The 16,914-nt window shown below is 43.6% G+C and overlaps 1 protein-coding gene and 1 long non-coding RNA gene across 8 annotated transcripts in view; one reads left to right on the forward strand and one right to left on the reverse strand.

Annotated features, from left to right (window-relative positions):
- The window catches only part of STARD13 (StAR related lipid transfer domain containing 13), a 530,489-nt gene that overhangs the window by 397,174 nt on the left and 116,401 nt on the right, over nucleotides 1–16,914 (forward strand). The window lies entirely within an intron of this gene.
- LOC143817105 (uncharacterized) overlaps nucleotides 1–16,914 on the reverse strand; it is a 108,686-nt gene that overhangs the window by 13,207 nt on the left and 78,565 nt on the right. The gene's annotated exons all lie outside the window — the stretch shown is intronic.

Here is a 16,914-nt window from a genome sequence, read left to right on the forward strand (position 1 = left end):
AAACATGTATGTATAATAAGAAATGACAATTAAGAAATACTGTAAGTACAACTCATGCTTAAAGGGAATTTGTCACCAGGTTTTTTGCAACTAGTCTGAGAGCAGCATGATCTATAGAGACAGAGACCCTGATTCCAGTGATGTGTCACTTACTGGGCTGCTTGCCGTAGTTTTGATAAAATCACCATTTTATCAGCAGGAGATTATCAGTATGTAATCCTATCTATTCATGGGTTCTGTATAACCCTGTCCCCTACCACTGATTATAAGCTTTCTGTCTATGCGCAGTGTACACAGAAAGCTGCCATTCAGGCGTGGGGGTGGTGATGTACAGAGCTCAGCATTGAGACAACTGGTAGAGCTGCATCAGAGAAAACTGTGATTTTTTTTCAAAACTGTATCAAGCATCCCAGTAAGTGACACATAGCTGGAATCAGGGTCTCTGCCCCTACATCATGTTGCTCTCAATTTGAGTAATAAATTTGATGACTGTTTCTCTTTAACATTTACCCAATTAATGCTCCACATTCTATAACTTTATAGTGAGGAATGTATGGTAATTCTTTGTGTATAAATCACATTACCGGAGACTACAGTTATTTTTCCCTATAGCATTCAGACATATATTAGCTGGTCGCCAGGACCATCTACAATAGATATGGCTATTACAGATAAGAATATTTAATGTCATGATTTAATATAGTGTAATAAAAGTATTTTTTAGTTTGTTCACGTTTCCTTCTCTTATTCTCTTCTGCCTTTCCTTTTTACGTAACATCTTACTAGTGGCGTGCGAGTACACTTAATGTGAACTTAGCCACTGATCCATCTCCAAAGACTCTCAAAAAGGGGCTTCATATTATACCTATAAATTAACATGCTCCTATTGCTAATTGGAGAAGGCTCAGTGACCGACTCTGTGACTTTAGAAATGCAGCTGATGTTTGATGCCAGTGAAAAAGAAAAAAAAAAGAAAATCAGGAGGAGAGCAAAATAGCACTATTGGTCCCAGAAAAATAATGTATGGGTCTCGTTTTATCAAAACTCTCAAAAAGAAAATTTTCAATTTTTTGCCCATTGAAACCAGTCGGATCTCGGCTTTAATTTTTTAAACCGATCTAGTAATATTAATGCTGCGCTGTGATTGGTTGATGTGGATAAACTGAGACAGTTTTTTAGATAGTTTCGATAAATCTTTCCCATTGAATTTTGCTCTGAGATCCCAATGACAGATCATAGACCACGGATTTTTACAATAAAAATAGAGCTATGTATTTTGAGGAATAAGCCTTAACATTTACCGTTACTGTGATACAAAATGACATAGATCTCTGTATTCTTCGGAATCCAGCTCAGACATATGGGAATGTCTAATGTTATTTCCCTTGTTCCGTGGGAGTCTATAACCTGATTAGTTTGCTGGTTTTATTGGCTACTTCGAAGGTTCTGTTTTCTTTCTTCAGCCGTGAATCGTATACATCAGCATCTGTTCCATTTCTGAGAAATGCCTTTGTCCAGCCTGACTCAATCATCCGGCCACTGGACAGAAAACTGGTTGTTTTTAATGTTTGGGAAACTCAGAGCCTATATTACCTACTCTATATAGAATGTGTGACCATGATGGTTTACCAGGGCTGGAAGACGACATTCTGCTGACCATCTCCGTAACCGACTGATTTTTGTTATCATGCACATTAATTGGATGCCAGTCGATATCTTAGTTTTGTTAGGAGCAGCTGGTTATTCGTTGTGTAGGGTCCTATCTAATATCAGATGTTGGAGAAAGCAGGATTGGACAGGTTGGATTGATTCTGATTTGGCTTTTATCCTAAGTCATGTGACAAGGCTCGTTAAAGGGTCGATATTGACTTGTAGGATTGCTACTTCCTATAGGTGGCATTAGAGTTCTAGTCCTCTTCCTCTCTGAAGAGGCAATTTGCATATTTAATTTTCCAGAGGAACATGCATGGCATATAAGTCTCCTCGCTCTGAGATGCCAGGCCTGGCTTGTCACTCTCCACAAGGACAAACGAAACCCCTTAGATGGGGACTGAGGGAAATGGTTGTTGCCTTTTTCTCTCAAATGCCAACCCTCTTCGGCACCGCATTTGTGCCTCTTTTATGTTCCTTGCATGAAAAAAAAACCCTTCCAGAATTTCTGGTTTTCAGGAAGTTTTGACAAGATTCAGGAACAATCTGGAGATTTGCCACATTTTCGGAAGTCTGAAAGGTTTCCATGTTTTCTGTTTTTTTAGGAAGCTTTATATTTGTTCTAAGACAGTTGTGTTTCACCTACAACTCAAGTGCTCAACTCTGAGCAATACAAGAAAATGATGTATGGAAATGTGAGCACATCTTATAGATTTGAGGGCATCCGGATAGTCCCATGACGTCCACCAGAAATTCAACATACCCGCTGTCGGACTGGGGTGGCAAGGACCCATCATTAACATTGACCTTGGGGGCGCACTGTTCAGCTACATACAAATATTAAAGTACCCTCTTCCACAAATTTACCTCTTCTCCTATATAATAAAAAAAATATAATAAAAGCTAGGTTGTTTAATGAATGAATTAATCAATCAATTAATTAATCAAAAGCATTGGGCCAACTACTGCTCATGTTGCGGGATTAGTGGCTTACTCCTGCCCTGGGGTCCACCGGGGATTCACCTGTTCTCTTGTGGGCTAGTCTATGTCTGAACATACCCAATTTTTTTATTGTTCAGAGTACCAGCCACTGACAGAGGAGTCTGGCCAACGTGTATTCCCCTGTCATCATTGAAATAAGCTTTGGACCAATTATATGAGGTTTTGAGTTCAGCTAAAAGACAAGCAATGTATATGGCTAACTTAGTGTTGCTTTCTGAAATACAGACACAATACCACTTTTATGCTGTAATTCCTCTGTAGTTTTATTGGAATAAACTGTAATCACCGTACTGTGGTGAAACTGGTCTAACACACTGGGAACGATTTACTAAGCTAAGCGCGCCACGATTCTAGTTCAGATCGTGCCAAAAACCATAGCACGTGTGTTGCACTATATTTATTAGATGTTTTAGACACTTTTTTTGTGACTCATTCAGATGAAACAGGCAAAAAACAAGAATAAAAACAGTTATAGCCTTTGGCGCAAAAGAAGCCAACCAATAGATAATGTAAAGTTAGACAAAAGTGTCTACAGATGTGACATAATCATCACCCAGCATGAGCCACTGTAATAACATTGTCAGTGATACAGACAGCCGAAATATTAGACAGAATTAATTAAATTCCCCCATTATATATACAGTTGTGTAAAGCACTGTTTGCCCCTTCCTGATTTCCTTTTCTTTTGCGTGCTTGTCACACTTAAATGTTTCAGATCAGCAAGCAAATTTAAGTATTAGACAAAGGTAACACAAGTAAACTAAATGCAGCTTTTAAATGAAGATCTTTATTATTAAGGGAAAATGAAATCCAAACCTACAGGGCCCTGTCTGGAAACGTGATTACCCCCCCCCCCCCCCCCCCCCCTTAAAACATAATTTAACTGAGGCTCATCACATCTTTGGGAAGCGGAGTTCAAATTCCCTAGCCACACGCGGGCCTGATTACTTCCAGACATGTTCTCAATCAAGAAATCACTTAAATAGGACCTGCCTGACAAAGTGGAGTAGACCAAAAGGACTTCAAAACTTAGACATCTTGATGAGATCCAAAGAAATTCTGGAACAAGTGAGAAACAAAGTAATTGAGATCTATCAGTTTGGAAAAGGTTACAAAGCCATTTCTAAAGCTTTGGGACTCCAGCGAGCTACAGTGAGAGCCATTATTCACAAGTGGCGAAAACAAGGAACAGTGGTGAACCTTCCCAGGAGTGGCTGGCTCACCAAAATTACTACAAGAGCACACCGATGACGCATCCAAGAGGTCACCAAAGACTCCACACTAACATCCACTGAACTGCAGGCCTCACTTGCCTCAGTTGAGGTCAGTGTTCATGACTCCACCATAAGAAAGAGACTGAGCAAAAATGGCCTGCATGGCAGAGTTCCAAGATGAAAACCACTGCTGAAAAATAAGAACATAAAGTCTCTTCTCAGTTTTTCCAGAAAACATCTTGAAGAACCCCAAGACATTTGAGAGAATTCAGTCTGTGGACTGACAACACAAGTTGAACTTTTTGGAAGGTGTATACCCTATTACATTTGAAGTAGAAATAACACAGCATTTCATAAAAGGAACATCATACCAACAGTAAAATATGGTGGTAGTAGTGTGATGGTCTGGGACTGTTTTGCTGCTTCAGGACCTGGAAGACTTGCTGTGGTAAATGGAACCATGAATTCTGCTGTCTACCATAAAATCCTGAAGGAGAATGTCCGGCCATATGTTTGTGACCTGAAGCGCGATTGATTATGCAGCAGGATAGTGATCCAAAAACCACCAGCAAGTCCACCTCTGAATGACTTAAGAAAAAAATGAAAACTTTGGAGTGACTTAATCCAAGTCCTGACCTGAATCCAATTGAGATGTAGTGGTATTACCTTAAATAGGTGGTTCATGCTCGGAAACTCTCCAATGTGGTTGAATTACAACAATTCAGCAAAAATGATTGGGCCAAAATTCCCCCAGAGTGTTGTAAAAGACTCACTGCCAGTTATTGCAAATGCTTGATTGCAGTTGTTGCTGCTAAGGGTGGCTCAAGCAATTATTAGGTTTAGGGGACAATCACTTTTTCACACAGGGTCCTGTAGGTTTGGATTGCTTTTCTCCTCCTGTGACAAACATGCAAAAGAATAGGAAATCAGGAAGGGGGCAAATACTTTTTCACACAACTGTGTATATATATATATATATATATATATATATATATATATATATATATATATATATATATATATATATATATATATATATATATATATATATATATATATATATATATATATAGTAAGATAGTAGCCAGGCATCTCGTGCCTTTTTATTTTCTTTCCAAAGGTGCTTTGCTGCTAAAATTAGCTGACTGCATACTATCCTGAGTACAGTAGTTTGGACCTCAAATCAGCCTCAGATCATGTCTCGATAATTATTACTGGTGGGGAATAATGAAGGCCTTTATATTTGTAGCAACCCACATACCTGACTTTCAGTGGAGCGTACGATTATCTTGATTTTCTACCCAAAGAGCATTATATTGACTATCTGTCTGTACTTTTTAGAGTCTAATTAAGTTGGCTATGTTCAGTTCTCGGGTTTGTTTCTTTTCTCTTCTATAGTAGATTACTGAAGTTCCATTGTTTAATCATTTGCATTTCTATTGTTTTCCTTTATGTTATACATCCTTTGTTTCTTTGTGCCTTCTTGACACTGCTGCTGCCATTTTGACAATGATCAATAACAGAGGAGCACACCTAGAGGAGTTATGTGCATATCATGGGACATGAATTAGTGAGATAACACGTTTGGAGCAGCAGTTATAGGAAATGTATTTATATGTGGTTCTTCTTCCATTGTGCACTGACGATGTCTGCAGAATAACTATGAACACTAGAGGGCAGCAGAATAGCACTTATTTGCTTTTTAGACAGTGATAGAAATGACTATTTTCCTGCTGGCGATTCTGTAAATGACTCGTTAATACTGATGAGCAGTGATGAACGAATGTGCTCGGATAAGCTGTTATCCGATGCTCGGGTGTCATCCTAGTGTATTCGGTGTGCTCAAAAAATATGTTCGAGAGCACTCGGCTGCAAGTCTCGCAGATTTTCGACAGTTGCAACAAATGCAGGGATTTCCTAACAAATAGACAATCCCTGCATGTGTTGCGGCTGTCAAACTGTCACGAGACATGCAGCCGCGGGGACTCGAACATATTTTTCGAGGACGCCAAAGTCACTCTGTTATCGCCTGGGCATGCTCAGATAACACTTTATCCCAGCATGTCAGTGCAGCGCCCCAGAGTCCTGGTCGTTGCAGTAATGGCGCTCTGCCACTAAGGGAGTGATGTTATGTCTGATTGCACTAAAGGAGTTCACCTGACCAGGTATCACAGTCACACACTACACTTCACACTCCGGTCACCAGGGGGAGCAAAGGGTTCTATGTATTAGGCCACTCCTCACACTCTGGTAAAACTGGGGGTTGGATAGGAAGTGAGAGAGAAGCTGACTGGGTTTTGCCCAGGCAACATCCTGTGAGAGAGGGAGTTACTGGGAAGATCCAGGGGGGTCTCTGTCAGGGGTGGGATCCTGACAGTGGCCTAGCGAAAAGGACAGAACGTTACGGAGCCGCGCCTGCACCCGTTGCGGCGGCATCTTAAGAAAGGTCACGAAGCGAGGTTTATTGTGAAGAAGTGAGAAACGAGATCACAGCACAAATGAGGATAGAACCAGTAGGAATCGTGCCCTAAGATCGTGGCAACATCCTACTGAGGCGCGTAGCCGGTGGCCGGAACGCCGAGGAAGTATTGGGCTCCACGCATTACTTCAAACCAACAGCAGGGCAGTTAATTTTAGGTTGGCTGCCTCACCTAAATCACCTAAGCAGACAACGGAGGCAATTGTGGGAGAGGGGCGTCTCTAGGGTCCCTGTTGTGAATTTGGATTCTGGGCTCCCCCGGTGGCCGCTTGTGGAATTGGACTTGTCATCCTCTTTCCTGTTTCTCCTGGTTCCATCAGTAGTGGGTGTCGCTATTTAAGCTCATTTCTCTGGTGGTTTCTTGCCGGTCAACAATGTTATCTGATGCCTCTCAGTGCTTGTTCCTGCTTCTAGACAACTACTAGATAAGTTGGACTTTTGTCCATGTTTCGTTTTGCCTATTTGTTCCAGTTCACAGCTGAAGTTTTGTTACTGTGTCTGGAAAGCTCTCGTTGATCAGGGATTGCTACTCTGGCGTTATGAGTTAATGCCAGAGTTTAAGGTAATCTCTGGATGGTGTTTTGTTAGTGTTTTTCTGCTGACCATGAAAGTATACTATCTGTCTTCTGCTATCTAGTAAGCGGACCTCAAATTTGCTAAGACTATTTTCCTGCTGCGTTTGTTGTTTCATCTGAACTCATCGTCATTATATGTGGGGGGCTACTGTCTTCTTTGGAATATTTCTCTAGAGGTGAGCCAGGTCTTATATTTCCCTCTGCTAGCTATTTAGGTCTTAGGCCAGAGCTGGGCATCTAGCGATAAATAGGAAATGCTACCTGGCTATTTCTAGTTGCGCGGCAGGCTTAGTTCATGGTCAGTATAGTTCCATCTTCCGAGAGCTTGTCCCTCTATAGGCTTGCTATGATCTCTGCTTGCAGAGATCATGACAGTTTGACCGGCCAGTAAAGTGTTAAAGACCCAGGTTGAGAAAGGAGAGTTATAAGAAGTCTGCTGGAATTTTTTTTTTTTTTTTTTTCCTCCAGTTTGCCTTGCTGCAGTCTTTTTTCTCTCTCTCCTCCTAATCTCTGTATGACTCTGTGTGCACCTGACAATAATGGATCTTCAGAGTGTAACTGCGGGTTTGAATAATCTCATCACGAAAGTACAAAATTTACAAGATTTTGTGGTACATGCTCCGGTATCTGAGCCGAGAATTCCTTTGCCGGAGTTCTTCACAGGGAATAGAGCTAGCTTCCAGAATTTCCGAAATAATTGTAAGCTTTATTTGTCCCTGAAGTCTCGTTCAGCTGGAGACCCTGCTCAGCAGGTTAGGATTGTGATTTCCTTGCTCAGGGGTGACCCTCAAGATTGGGCCTTCTCATTGCCAGCAGGGGATCCTGCGTTGCGCGATGTGGATGCGTTTTTTCTGGCCTTGGGCTTGCTTTATGAGGAACCTCATTTGGAACTTCAGGCAGAAAAAACTTTGATGGCACTATCTCAGGGGCAAGACGAAGCTGAAGTTTACTGCCAAAAATTCCGTAAATGGTCTGTGCTTACTCAGTGGAATGAGTGCGCCTTGGCGGCAACTTTCAGAGAGGGTCTCTCTGATGCCGTTAAGGATGTTATGGTGGGGTTCCCTGTGCCTGCAGGTCTGAATGAGTCCATGACAATGGCTATTCAGATTGATAGGCGTCTGCGGGAGCGCAAACCGGTGCACCATCTGGCGGTGTCTATGGAAAAGACGCCAGAAAGTGTGCAGTGTGATAGAATTCTGTCCAGGAGCGAGCGACAGAATTTTAGACGGAAGAATGGATTGTGCTTCTATTGTGGGGATTCTACTCATGTTATATCAGCATGCTCTAGGCGTACAAAGAAGCTTGATAAGTCTGTTTCCATTGGCACCATTCAGTCTAAGTTTATTTTGTCTGTAACCCTGATTTGCTCTTTGTCATCCATTGCCACGGACGCCTATGTTGACTCTGGCGCCGCTCTGAGTCTTATGGATTGGTCCTTTGCCAATCGTTGTGGTTTTGATTTAGAGCCTTTGGAGACTCTTATTCCTCTGAAGGGGATTGACTCCACCCCATTGGCTAATAATAAACCACAATACTGGACACAAGTAACCATGCGTATCAATCCGGATCACCAGGAGATTATTCGTTTCCTGGTGCTGTATAATTTACATGACGATTTGGTACTGGGATTGCCATGGTTGCAGTCTCACAATCCAGTCTTGGACTGGAGAGCAATGTCTGTGTTGAGCTGGGGATGTAAGGGTATTCATGGGGACTTACCTTTGGTTTCTATTTCGTCGTCCATTCCCTCTGAAGTCCCTGAGTTCCTCTCTGATTATCAAGACGTCTTTGACGAACCCAAGCTTGGGTCGTTACCTCCGCACCGTGAGTGCGATTGTGCCATAGATTTGATACCGGGTTGCAAATATCCAAAGGGTTGTTTGTTTAATCTGTCTGTGCCGGAACATGCTGCTATGCGGGAATATATAAAGGAGTCTTTGGAAAAGGGACATATTCGTCCATCTTCTTCTCCCTTGGGAGCTGGGTTTTTCTTTGTCTCAAAAAAGGACGGCTCTTTGAGACCATGTATTGATTATCGGCTTCTGAATAAGATCACTGTTAAGTATCAATACCCATTGCCATTGCTTACTGATTTGTTTGCTCGTATAGAGGGTGCTAAGTGGTTCTCTAAAATTGATCTTCGTGGGGCGTATAATTTGGTGCGGATCAGGCAGGGGGATGAGTGGAAGACCGCATTTAATACGCCCGAGGGCCACTTTGAGTACTTGGTCATGCCTTTTGGTCTTTCTAATGCCCCTTCAGTTTTCCAGTCTTTTATGCATGATATTTTCCGCGATTTTCTGGATAAATTTATGATAATATATCTGGATGATATTCTGATTTTTTCTGATGACTGGGACTCTCATGTCCAGCAGGTCAGGAGAGTTTTTCAGGTTCTGCGGTCTAATTCTTTATGTGTGAAGGGGTCTAAGTGCGTTTTTGGGGTCCAGAAAATTTCCTTTTTGGGGTATATTTTTTCTCCCTCTTCCATTGAGATGGATCCCGTCAAGGTGCAAGCTATTTGTGACTGGACTCAGCCCTCCTCTCTTAAGGGTCTTCAGAGATTTTTGGGCTTTGCCAACTTTTACCGCCGATTTATTGCTGGTTTTTCGGATGTCGTTAAACCACTGACTGATTTGACCAGACAAGGCGCTGATGTTGCTAATTGGTCCCCTCATGCTGTAGAGGCCTTTCAGGAGCTTAAGCACCGTTTTGCCTCTGCCCCTGTGTTGCGTCAGCCTGATGTGAATCTGCCTTTTCAGGTTGAGGTTGACGCTTCGGAGATCGGAGCTGGGGCAGTGTTGTCGCAGAAAGGTTCCGACTGCTCCGTCATTAGGCCTTGTGCCTTCTTTTCTCGCAAATTTTCGCCCGCAGAGCGGAATTATGATGTTGGGAATCGGGAGCTTTTGGCCATGAAGTGGGCGTTTGAGGAGTGGCGCCATTGGCTAGAGGGGGCTAAGCATCAGGTGGTGGTATTGACTGACCACAAAAATTTGATTTATCTTGAGACTGCCAGGCGCCTGAATCCTAGACAGGCGCGCTGGTCTTTATTTTTTTCTCGCTTTAATTTTGTGGTGTCATACCTACCGGGTTCTAAGAATGTTAAGGCAGATGCCCTTTCTAGGAGTTTTGACCCGGACTCTCCTGGTAATTCTGAACCCACAGGTATCCTTAGGGAGGGAGTAATTTTGTCGGCCGTTTCTCCTGATCTGCGGCGGTCCTTGCAAGAGTTTCAGGCGGATAGACCGGATCGTTGTCCGCCTGATAGACTGTTTGTTCCGGATGATTGGACCAGTAGAGTCATCTCTGAGGTACATTCTTCTGCATTGGCAGGTCATCCCGGAATTTTTGGTACCAGGGATTTGGTGGCAAGATCCTTCTGGTGGCCTTCCCTGTCACGAGATGTGCGAGTCTTTGTGCAGTCATGTGACATTTGTGCTCGGGCCAAGTCTTGTAGTTCTCGGGCTAGCGGACTGCTGTTGCCCTTGCCTATTCCTAAGAGGCCTTGGACACACATCTCGATGGATTTTATTTCAGATCTGCCTGTTTCCCAGAAGATGTCTGTCATCTGGGTGGTCTGTGACCGTTTCTCTAAAATGGTCCATTTGGTTCCTCTGCCCAAGTTGCCTTCTTCTTCTGAGTTGGTTCCTCTGTTTTTTCAGAATGTTGTCCGATTGCACGGTATTCCTGAGAATATTGTTTCTGACAGAGGTACCCAATTTGTGTCTAGATTTTGGCGGGCATTCTGTGCTAGGATGGGCATAGATTTGTCTTTTTCATCTGCTTTTCACCCTCAGACTAATGGCCAGACCGAGCGGACTAATCAGACCCTGGAGACATATCTGAGGTGTTTTGTCTCTGCTGACCAGGATGATTGGGTTGCTTTTTTGCCATTGGCAGAGTTCGCCCTCAATAATCGGGCCAGCTCTTCCACCTTGGTGTCCCCGTTTTTCTGTAATTCGGGGTTTCACCCTCGATTTTCCTCCGGTCAGGTGGAATCCTCGGATTGTCCTGGAGTGGATGCGGTGGTGGAGAGATTGCATCACATCTGGGGGCAGGTTATGGACAATTTGAAGTTGTCCCAGGAGAAGACTCAGCGTTTTGCCAACCGTCATCGTCGTGTTGGTTCTCGGCTTTGTGTTGGAGATTTGGTGTGGTTGTCTTCTCGTTTTGTCCCTATGAGGGTCTCTTCTCCTAAGTTTAAACCTCGGTTCATCGGCCCTTATAGAATATTGGAGATTCTTAATCCTGTTTCTTTCCGTTTGGACCTCCCTGCGTCCTTTTCCATTCATAACGTTTTTCATCGGTCGTTATTGCGCAGGTATGAGGTACCTGTTGTACCTTCAGTTGAGCCTCCTGCTCCGGTGTTGGTTGAGGGTGAGTTGGAGTACGTTGTGGAGAAAATTTTGGACTCTCGTGTTTCCAGACGGAGACTCCAGTATCTGGTCAACTGGAAGGGTTACGGCCAGGAGGATAATTCTTGGGTCAATGCATCTGATGTTCATGCTTCTGATCTTGTTCGTGCCTTCCATAGGGCTCATCCTGGTCGCCCTGGTGGATCTGGTGAGGGTTCGGTGCCCCCTCCTTGAGGGGGGGGTACTGTTGTGAATTTGGATTCTGGGCTCCCCCGGTGGCCGCTTGTGGAATTGGACTTGTCATCCTCTTTCCTGTTTCTCCTGGTTCCATCAGTAGTGGGTGTCGCTATTTAAGCTCATTTCTCTGGTGGTTTCTTGCCGGTCAACAATGTTATCTGATGCCTCTCAGTGCTTGTTCCTGCTTCTAGACAACTACTAGATAAGTTGGACTTTTGTCCATGTTTCGTTTTGCCTATTTGTTCCAGTTCACAGCTGAAGTTTTGTTACTGTGTCTGGAAAGCTCTCGTTGATCAGGGATTGCTACTCTGGCGTTATGAGTTAATGCCAGAGTTTAAGGTAATCTCTGGATGGTGTTTTGTTAGTGTTTTTCTGCTGACCATGAAAGTATACTATCTGTCTTCTGCTATCTAGTAAGCGGACCTCAAATTTGCTAAGACTATTTTCCTGCTGCGTTTGTTGTTTCATCTGAACTCATCGTCATTATATGTGGGGGGCTACTGTCTTCTTTGGAATATTTCTCTAGAGGTGAGCCAGGTCTTATATTTCCCTCTGCTAGCTATTTAGGTCTTAGGCCAGAGCTGGGCATCTAGCGATAAATAGGAAATGCTACCTGGCTATTTCTAGTTGCGCGGCAGGCTTAGTTCATGGTCAGTATAGTTCCATCTTCCGAGAGCTTGTCCCTCTATAGGCTTGCTATGATCTCTGCTTGCAGAGATCATGACAGGTCCCTATAAAATAACTCCAGGCCCACCCCGTCATACGGGTGCGTCCTATAAAAAACTAGGGACGGAGAGAGAAAGAACATCAGAAACAGACACAACAGTTGTGAGGACTATCCCGTGGTGCTCAGCAGGGAGGTACTACAACACACAGGCGCTAGAAGGTAGGCACTGATTTCCACCTGTAAAGGGAACTCTGGATGTGCCTTCAGACCGGCCGGTCTCAGCCAGCCCTGTTAACAGTACTCTGGATTGAGGATCCTGAAGCCTTCAGTAAAGAGGTCTTGCACCACGCACCATCATCACCCCTTTCATTGGACGCCCCTTAGCAGGGTCACGGACTGGGTCTAGCCACCGTGACAACCCCAGGACTGAGACTGAGAGGCCCGGTACCGAGTACCCCGCAGCCCTGCGTCTGGGGGTGCTCCATACACTCATCACTACAAATGATGCTATTGTTTGCTAGATGCATGAACTCTAATTAAAGTTATCACCTATCCGCAGGAAGGAATGGGGCAGATGTGTAACGTGAACACTTCTACTCCATTCTAATGGGGATAAAGTTCCCTGTTCTGCTGATCGGTGTGGGCCCCAGTGGTCAAACACCCACCGATCAACAACACCCACCCTGTAGATAGGAGATAACCCCTTTAAACCTAAGTGTGTGTGGGGTACTCTGTATTTGTGGGTGTTAGGATCGTGCATATATGGATGCACTTTGTCCTAAGTATATAGGTGCAAGATTTTGCATTGACTTGTTGTTTCGTCAGTGACCCAAGCACATAACTATCTGCGGTAACTACATGAATATTAGACTATCAAACTGTGTAGAGTAGGTGACCAATGTGAACAACCAAGGTTCTCTTTCATCATGTGGTTGGCAATTGCCAACTTGGCACTGATAGGTAAAATGGGCTGTTGAACCCGTTATACATGTGTAAGGCCTTATTCACACATCCATTTTTTTTGCATATGAGGAAATAAAATGTAGATTTTTCATCATGGTGCTAGATCTGTTATTCATCCATTTTTGGTCCGTGTGTCTGTTTTTACAATCAGTGACGCATCCGTTTTTGTCATTTACAAATAGATTGAAAAAAATTACAAGCTTCTCCTGCCCATAAAGTAAAGAACAGGCAGGGCTCTGACGACCCATGGATGGTGGTTGTCTACTGTTCGTTTTTTTATGGATCCATTGAATGAGCAACTTTGATCCATGACTCAGATCAAAAACGGACATGTCTCCTTAGTTTTTTTGGGGGGTGAATGTGTTCTATCTGTGAAAAACATGACTAGAAAACGAACATGGAACACGGATGACATTAGTGGGTATGTTACAATGTAATCCCTTTCTGCAGGAGCATTTGGGTTATATAAATCTAGAGCATAAGGGTATGTGTCCACGTTCTGGATTGCTTCAGGATTTGGTCAGGATTTTATGCAGGTAAAATCCTGACCAAATCTGCAACTGGGAGGTCACCTGCGTTGTCCTTGAGTTTTTTCTGCATTGTAAGGACATGCTGTGTTCTTAAAAGACGCGCCACATGTGAGTTTTTTCGGGTCTGCCGCATGCATCTTTTACTGCATAGTGGGGACAGGATTTTATGAAATCCCCTCCACTGTGCTGTAACATCTGGACTCTGCGTTTTTTATGCATGCTGCTCAACGCTGCGTCAAAAACTCAGCGTTTCCTGAATGTGGACACATACCCTAAGAGGGATCTTAGCGAGTAAAGAGAGAAGAGATTTGGGTCAAATGTGGGCACTGTCCTGGGACATGTTAGCACCAGATTGCCTGGATAGAGAGTGCATGGTGTATTTTCAAGGTTAGAGCTGTGATTTTTGGGGCTTGCAGGAAAATAATACTTCCCGCTGTTGGCAGCATCCTGGAAAGCTTGGGAGGTCGGTCCTCCCCAAATTTATAACAGCATTTATGGTGATGGGGATGGAGGGACAAGGAAGCTTGAATTATACGAATGTTAAAGATTGGAGACACGGAGCATTTCAATGATTGATGTCCCATAGAAAACTAAAGGTACTGACGATAATAGCGGATTCTGAAGCTGTCGCCACCAGGAGAACTTGTGCTGCCTTCCAGCATCTGAGTCTGGCCTGGTGTCTCATCTTTCTCTTGACTATACTCCATAGATTCTCTATGGGGTTAAGGTCAGGCAAGTTTGCTGGCCAATCAAGCACAGGTATTGGTACTTTTGGCAGTGTGGACAGGTGCCAAGTCCTGCTGGAGAATGAAATTTCCATCTCCAAAAAGCTTGTCGGCAGATGGAGGCATGAAGTGCTCTAAACTTTCTTGGTAGACGGCTGCACTGACTTGGTCTTGATAAAACACAGTGGATCTACACCAGCAGATGACATGGCTCCCGAAACCATCACTGATTGTGGAAACGTCACACTAGACCTCAAGCAGCTTGGATTGTGGCCTCTCCACTCTTCCTCCAGACTCTGGGCCCTTGATTTCCAAATAAAATGCAAAATTTAGCTTCCTTGTGGACATCTGTCAAGTCAGCAGTCTTCCCCATGATTGTGGAGCCTACTGAAACAGACTAAGGGACCTTTTTAAACCCTTAGGAAGCCTTTGCAGGTGTTTTTTTTTGTTAATTATTCTAATTTACTGAGATAATGATTTTTGAGTTTTCATTGGCTGTAAGCCATAATCATCAACATTAACAGAAATAAACATGTGAAATAGATCACTATTGAAATGACTCTATATAATATATGAGTCACTTTTTTTTTTTTGTGTGAAGCACTATGCATCTGGAGGATTCCTTCTGCCAATCCTTGCATAGTGGTTCATATTTGGACCAAGAAACAGGGATGTGTGAATCTGGCCTAAAGGAAAAAACTACTAAAAATGCAAGACACTAGTCATAAAATGACCAGATATAGTGTCATCCTTCATGTACAGCGAAATACTAGTTACACTTTGACAACTATACAATTTGCTATTGAAATCAATGGGCGATTTTGGGTTCTCCAAAGCTCTTTGCAGTTGCTCTCTCGGCTAATGGATGTAGGCCTGGAATGGGTGACCCTTCTGAAGTCACAGCTCCTAAATAGGGTTTTAGAAAAGGGGTTTATAAATGAATGTGAAAACAGAATATGAAATAGTTGAAGCCAATCTGCTAATTACCAGTAGCTGTTGCCTGTCAGTGTAAATTAAGGCTTTAGAATCATGCACTATGTAGTATTTGCTCGCCTGTCTAATTTGACCACACACAGTGTTAAAGATAATTAATGGTTAAATGTAAGAACACTGTGAAACAATGATTGTACACTCTGACTGCCTCCGTATTCCACCTGTTATATTTCTTACAATTGTAAGCTCTGGGCTGGAGGAGATCTGTAGGATCATGAAAATGTAACCTCGTCGTAAATACACAATGTTTTTCTGTATAGCTCCTTTTCATCTATAATGCAGTCTTGCTGATTTCTTCTGTAAAGGGATTGTCCACTTTTTACATTGCAAGGTTTGACGCAAAGACACCAAAAGATCGGTGTGCAAAATGCTGGTCTTGATGAATTGGGGTCTGCGTGTGGTTTTTCCATACAGAATGGGTCAGAGCTGAACTAGATAACTGTAGATCCCACATGGCAGGAGTTGGGTCGTGAGTGGAATGATGTCATAGGTGTTTATGTTTTGAATTAAAAAATAAAGGGGGAGCAACTATGGGTGGTATATATAAAAGAAAAATGCAGAAAGGAGGCCATTTTGGGGGATCCTCAAAGTGAAGAGTGACCCCCTACGACCATACTACCTCTTACCTGATAGCTATGTCTAATATGGAGGCTCTCCTAGGACGGCTGCAGCAAGTGTCAGAGGCAAAGCCTGGCTTGAGAAGCAATTATTGGGCATGCTGGAAATTGTAGTGCTGCAGCCAGAGCATAAGGAGCCTGGTCAAATGTCGTGCAGGACGAGGCCACCAGAGAGATTGAGCCCTGAGACTACCCCCTAGGGACTCTCCTGCCGACGGGCGACATAATAATGCAGCTGCGAGGCATTCACCATCAGGGAGGAATCTTAAGGGCCAGCCGGGTTCATGGGAGCATGTAGGCCGCGAGGCACACAAGGATGAAGGCCACTTCCTTGCAGGCAACCAAAAGTGTTCACGGAGACTGTGGGCCCTGCTGGCGATGTTCCTGTTGCAGGGCCTGTCAGTGATGATGGTGCTCCAGGACACAGGAGATCAGCAGCGGGACCGCCAGGAAGAAGAGGTGCAGCAGAGGGCCATTCTAGATGTCCAACAGGGAGAAGTGTAACGGCGGAGTTACAGTTGTTTTTGGGAAAAATTTAATTTCGCTTGTAGAATTATACCTATGGGCAGAGTTTTTTGCTGGAGACTAGCAGGGGTGATGGCTGGAGTGTGGTCACCACACCATTACATGCGAATTAAAAACAAGCACAATAACAACTTGAGGGTGTGGGGAAAGTTTTTGAGTCATTACATTGGACAATCAATCATTCAACAGGACGTACAAGACAACCTTGACTGTGAGATTTACACTGATGCTGCAGGAGCCATAGGTTTTGGGTGTACTGCAAAGGGCAATGGTGTGCAGGGTCGTGGCCAGGTGGTTGGCGTAAAACTGGTCTTCTAAAGAATTTGGCGTTACTAGAGTTTATTCCAATTTTAGTGACTATATCCATATAGGGCAAGGATTT

Source organism: Ranitomeya variabilis, chromosome 3 (genome assembly GCF_051348905.1).
Source record: "Ranitomeya variabilis isolate aRanVar5 chromosome 3, aRanVar5.hap1, whole genome shotgun sequence".
NCBI classification, from domain to species: domain Eukaryota; kingdom Metazoa; phylum Chordata; class Amphibia; order Anura; family Dendrobatidae; genus Ranitomeya; species Ranitomeya variabilis.